The 6,680-nt window shown below is 39.0% G+C and overlaps 1 protein-coding gene across 1 annotated transcript in view; it reads left to right on the top strand.

Annotated features, from left to right (window-relative positions):
* LOC127749470 (N-lysine methyltransferase KMT5A-like) overlaps nt 1–6,680 on the top strand; it is a 54,503-nt gene that overhangs the window by 41,952 nt on the left and 5,871 nt on the right. The window lies entirely within an intron of this gene.

Here is a 6,680-nt window from a genome sequence, read left to right on the forward strand (position 1 = left end):
TTTCAAAATTTAGTAAAACCCCTGTGTCAATTTTAAGTCCTTGTTGAACTAAAACAAAGAAGCTATTGACCAGATTTTATTACCACTACTTTCCCCGGAGAAATCCTGCGCGTTAGCTGTAAAAGAAGATACCTACTGAAAATAGAAGTACACACTTAAGACATTCTTAAAGTTAAGTTCATTTCATTCTGATTTCGTTACTTTGTTAAGCCATCCCTTGTGTTAAGAAAGATACCCTTCAGGTTCCATCCCTATACCTACAGTGGGTCAGAAACTAATTTTATTGACAAATGTACCAAAAATGCTTTTTGGGAGATAGTCCCTTTAATGAAAGTTTATAAGCTTGTTGTGCAGATATTTTTTGATTCGAGAATAAATTCATACAATAACTCCTTTCACAGGAAGTTGATGTTTGGAAACAACACTGCTTGGTCTGCTATCGCAGAAATCATTTTACCCCAAGTTGCGATGCTGTCTACAATATTGTTCGGTTCCTTCCAGGATCATTACTCCTGTTAAAATAACTTTTGTGTTGAATAACCCAGTTGACATTTTTCTATTAAAAGATTGGGAAACTACCAGTCATTCTGTAAGTGAACAACATTAAATCTTGGTTAAATAGACTAAGTTACCAATTGGTACCTCTTTAATTTAAATATTTCACAAGTTTTGTTCAGATTACAAACCATGTGAAAGCATTGGATTCAAACTTTGCGTTGTCTACCCTGTCGTTTGCCTGCTTTTTTGTCCCCCTCAAGTGAGCACTGTTAAAAAAATCTATTGTAATTTTACAAATTTTGTTGGCAACTTTTTACGCAATTCAATGTTTGTAAAATTACAAACTAAAACACTTGTAAAAAAAATTGCAAACGTGTTTTGAAATTTCACAATCTGCGATCTGAAAATTAAAAACGTTAATGTGAATTTTAAAACATCAAGGTGTATAAGATTAAAATAATTTGCCATGATCATGGAGTAGGTGAACCACAGACGATCTAGGGATCAGATCGTTGGGCTGAAGAAGTGTCAGTTACCTCTGAGGGTAAAGTCACGGCATATATACGGGAGCGCCTCACAGGCGCCCCTTACTGAACGGATGCGAACGGCGCCGTACCTAACTAAGGAGAGGTAGCGGGGACCGGCGCGCGCTGGAATTAGACCAGTTATTTGGGGCACTTGGTTGACTTTTTGCTCAAAAACAAATGCGTAGCCAGCTACAGCATTGTGTTATAGATCATACCGCACAAAAATACATGTCAGTTTCTTGTGCAAATTTTAGTTAAATACTAATAATTGCTCTTGGAAGAGACGCGCTGACCACAACGCCATCTGGCGGCAGTTCTTTAAAGTACAGTTGCTTTAAAGTACAGTTCGTCGCATGAAAGTCCAAAGTCACAACGGGCTTATAGGTGTGGAGGTTCGTTGTACTGTAGTAAACCTGATGAAGGACTTGTGCAGGTCCTGTTTCATTTGGTTTAACTTCGCAAAATTACAAACTGCAATCGGAAAATTACAATCAAATCTCACATTTCCGATAGTGTGATTACAATTTTACAATCGCAAATTGTAAAATTACAAATGTTTCCTAATTTTCAGAAGACAGATTTGAATTTTCAAAAAACTGTTATGAATTTTAATAACTAATTGCAAAATTGAGAATGTTATGAAATTTCCCAACCACGTTTGCAATTTTACAACTGATTTTGATGTGAAATTTCACAACTTTTTTAACAGTGAGTTACTAAGGCTTCGCAATATAAGCTCAGCCAACAACCTCCGCTAAATCCCGAACACCATTAGGGTGTCTAAGTGTTATTCTACAAAGAAAATACCCAGAGGAGACAAGATTTCGAATAGATAGTTACCCTTGTGCGTCTTTCGATAGTCGGGAAGAAGAAGGAAGGAATCCAGACCGGCACCAGTTTCTAGTTATAAACATAATAATACTGAGAAGTATTTAATTGGGGTATCCAAGTATGGCTCTGTAATTAATTGTAGTAGTGGATTTGAAGGGAGCAAGTCATACAAAAAAATCCTGAAAGATTCTGGTACGATCCAGTACCAACGAAAAGGAGATAGTGTAATGGCTGATAGAGGATTCAATGTTCGGGTAGAACTAGCTGAGATTGGTGTCAACCTCATCAAACCATCAAACTTTAAAAAGTCACAACAATTTCTCAAACCTAGTGAAGAATTTTTTTCTAGAGATACTGCCAGTGCTAGAATTTTTGTTGAGCATGCCATTAAATCCATCAAGGAGTGGCGCATTTTGAGAAATATTATACCTATGTCTATGCACGACATATTGCCAGACATGGTATTTATTGCTGCCTATCTCACTAACTTGAACAAACCCTACATCAAATTAGGATCAGGAACAGCAAAATAATGGTACCTGTTGAAATGATGTGATGTGATCAGCAGCAGTGAGATGCCTAGGGTAGATTTATTAAAATAGTACTTTACCTGAAACTTGAAACGTTCATTTATTTGCTCTGAAGATATATTAACATTAAAACAACTTAATTCGGATGAAAATGTTAGTAAGAAGATTTCTAAAATACATGCACCATGCATTTGCAGCTGACAAACAAGCATTATGGCATTCCAAGTTAGGAAATGAAAATACTCACCTGTTGCAGTTGTCAATCAGAAATACCCAAGAGCTATGGAATTGAAATAAGTTTGCCTTTGGGAGCCCCATGACAGGAAACACACAGCAGTCACATCCGAGAGATCTGAGAGCAAAGAAGGAGAAGCACAATACTTGTTCTTTCACCTCACCAAAGAAAATGACAAGAGTGTGACCCAAGATCAAGAACAAGTAAAAGAAGTTCAGAAGACTCAGAATCCACATGAATTGATGTTTGTTGGCAGAAGTAAGCCATTAAGGGCAAATAGATGACATAGCAACCATTGATTACTTTTACAAAACACCTTCCACAACCATGTTTTTTAAACCCAGATGCAGGGTGGTCCTACTAACTAGGGAGTGTTTGATATGAGGTATCAAGTAATAAATGGAAGTGTGTACTTATTAAGAACAGTTCATACCAATGAAAAGGAATAGTAGCAAATATATGTTGTCCCTGCACCCGTTAATAAAATAATTTTTTTATCAATCACTATTCTGAGAAAACTATTCATAACAACCTTCCCAATGAGTTAGATATAAATTTTGATTTGGGTGTTCAGATCAAATGTACCAAATACCATCAAGTACCCACAATTACTTTTAAGAGAATACATACTTTCCTTAGCATCTTACCTTCGTAACCATTTAACTGTACATGTGACCATATGTGCAGCAAGGTTGCACTGATGTGACTGCACATTTCTTTTTCAATTATCCAGCTAATGCTAATCCAGCTTCATGGGGTGCTACTGTATCTCTGCTAAACCTGCAATTAATAAAGACATGTACAATAACGAATTATACTGTGGATTATTTTTGGATGTGTGAAAAAAAATATTACCTCTGTGGCTTGGGTCTCAGTGGTTCTGACTGTAATTTTTGCTGTAACATTGAAGGTACCACTGTGTCTGTTCCCCTGCTTGACAACAACATTTTGAACTGAAGGAGTCAGTGGGAAAACATTCAATGCTGCACTGCTATGTGTATGCTGAATCTGCAGTTCAGAAAAACGCATTACAATAAAACATGAGAATGTGAAAATGTTATCAGAGGACAGATGACTTAAAACTCATACCTCTTTATTACATTTCTCATAAATGATTAAGTAGTTATTGCCATCAACAATAAGAGGAAGACATGGTACGTGCTCAGTCTGTTAAAAAAAAAGTGTTGTCACCACATTGTCATCGTCCAAAAGATAGAATAAGTTCATTACCTCTTTATTGTCATCTAGTACAGCTAAAGAACCAGTTGCACACTTTGCATAAGTATAGTACTGACCACTGGTTCTTGTTTTTCCTATGTGGACCACTACAGATCTGAATGAATACTGAGTTTCTTTTATGTTTACAAAAAGATTTATGGGAACTTGTTTGACTATTTTTAAATTTGCTTTAGAATCAAACCTAGGTTACGAAAAAATCATAATAATATGACTAAATATTTGTTTTTATAGAAGAGATAGTGTAAATCACTAACCTCTTTAATACAATCGCCAAAACATTAGGAGGGCGGTAGATTTGGAGTGATTTGGTATTGTTATCACAATTTTGGCATTTGTCACGTTTGTATTCAATAATCTCAGAATTGAAATTTGATTTCAGGGCTGTGTCTACATCAGTGACCTTATCACTTGTGATTGACAAAGTCAAACAGTGGAACGGTTCAAATTTAAAAGATGATGTCTTACACTGTGAGCAAGTGCCTGATATACAGAGTAAGAAGTGCAAAGTAATATGGAGAAGAAATATTGAGAAAGGAACACAAATTTAAAGAAAAAAATGACTCACAAGTACTGATATAGCATCCCTGGAACATGTAACCCATGGGGGATTTTCTGTCTTCCTCAGGAGAACGCCTCAATCCTGTTTCAGCAAAATATTCCACCAACAGCTGCTCTACAAGGTTCAGGAAAAAATCCTCCTGCTTCTTCACTGTCAGTTCCATGTCTTTCAACATAACTGTAACAATAATAAGCGTAAATTAAGAAATGTGTGAACAGGAGCCCAATATAAGTATTTCGCAAACCATTACCTCTGAGAATCGCAAAAAGAATAACTCGACACCTGAAACCTACAAGCACGGAGTTCGTGGAGTCTTCGTATTAACCCGTAGTTCCAGGGAGCTCCGTATAGACACGCAGTTCAGCGGGTCTCCGTATAGCGTCGTAAGTGCTTGAAAGTCACTTCTGAGATATAGCGCTTCAAAGTTTTGGATTAAAATTGCGCCTTATGGGCGGCCGGATTTTCAGACCAGAATAACTTTTGAACTAATTGACATGTCGAAATGCGGTTTTCGTTGATCGATAGCCCTTGGTTTCCTCTATCCGACGCACTTCATAACTCGAAATTTTCAAAAAACATAGTTACGACGCTATACGGCGGCCTGCTGAACTCCGTGTTTGTACCGAGCCCCCGGGAACTGCGTGTTTATACGGAGCCGCCACGAACTCCGTGTGTATAGGTTTCAAGTGTCGAACTGGCTTGTGCACCGCACTAGTCTTAGAAGCAGTAGCCATGGCACCAAATGTATTTTTGAGTTGAGATGTGAGGCACATAGTGGACTTCCATTTATCCTGTACGTTTAATAGCCATTTCACAAATGGCTTTGTATGAAATAAAGCCTGGAATATCCAAAAACAAATACATCACAATCTGCGCCAGTAAAGAGAAAACAGGTCCAAGAAAGGTAAATGTTAATACCATGTTTACACCTATACACCTCTTTAGGTCAAATTACATTAAAATCAGACTTGACATTGCAAGGAGCATTTATACTTCACCTGAATCATAAACTTACCAGCAGAAAGTTAAATAAAAGAAAGGACAAGCTCACCTGCAATGTAATATTAAGGTAGCACGTACTGCCAAGATTCGCCAACTTTGCATCAAAATGCGTAACACTTGCCCAGCCACTTTTGTCAGGAGGTAGATGAGAAGGATGGGCACTCTGATGCTGTTATAGGAAAATTGTATGTTAGTAAGAAGCCTGCAAAGTTCTTCCGAATCCCTCATACACGACACGACTGCGAGACCCTCTCGACCTACGCGTCGATCTCGCCCGTCTAGCCGTGGCAAGCCGCTTGCGCGTAAGGTGCGCCTCGCGAGGTTGGCTCTTGTGAAGGGTCGCGCTTCCGACACTTCGCGCTTGCGGTCGTTCGCCCTTGCCGCGTTCGCGCTTGCGCCGGGTCGCGCTTGCGGCATTCGCGCTTGTGACAGTTCGATCTTACGGCGCGCGCCCGAAAACGGTTTGAATCCCATAAATACGGCATTATTTTCTATTTAAGGCTATAATTTAACAATGTCAACAAATATTTAGCATGTAATGCGCTCTCACTAATCAGAACCGGTCACAACGACTGCAGAGACTTTGAAACTCATCCAACATGGCCGCCGCGACGCGGGTGCTACGTTCCGTCCGATTTTTCATACTGGTTCCGGTCTGGATTCCTTCCTTCTTCTTCCCGACTATCGAAAGACGCACAAGGGGAACTATCTATCATAAAATTAGTCAGTTGCAAGACGGATCAAACTGCCCCGAGGGTAGCAAATTCAATTGAATGGCTCTACAAGATAACTGGATTGTCTTAGCCAATTGGACACTAGGTGCAATCTGCAGCTAAAAGAGTATGCTAGATCATAAAATTTGGTTTGCAAAGGAAAATGCGAGTTTTGTACCACTTAAGGGGGCAGACCTGTGAAATACGAGGGTCGACAAGAGTTAAGAAGGTACTTTATTTTTAAAAAAAACCACGAATCGTCCGTGATAAACGAGAGACCCTTTTCAAAAGAATGAATTGGGCTACAATTTGGCGTATGCACATACTGAGCACACCTCCGTGAACCCGTCCTCTTGGCCTCGAAGTGGACGGTTGCACCTCGTAGTGGCGTGCACGATTTGGATCGAACGGATGGACCTGGGACAATGACAAAAATCGTCACTTACTCTTATGAGATGCGGCTATCGCGTGACGAGAGCGTTTTTCGACATTGCACTTCTAAGTTACCGAAAATGGGCAAAATGTGTTCTCAAATTTTGACCCAAT

The sequence above is a fragment of the Frankliniella occidentalis genome, unplaced genomic scaffold (genome assembly GCF_000697945.3).
Source record: "Frankliniella occidentalis isolate FOCC.00 unplaced genomic scaffold, Focc_3.1 Scaffold57, whole genome shotgun sequence".
In the NCBI taxonomy this organism is placed as follows: domain Eukaryota; kingdom Metazoa; phylum Arthropoda; class Insecta; order Thysanoptera; family Thripidae; genus Frankliniella; species Frankliniella occidentalis.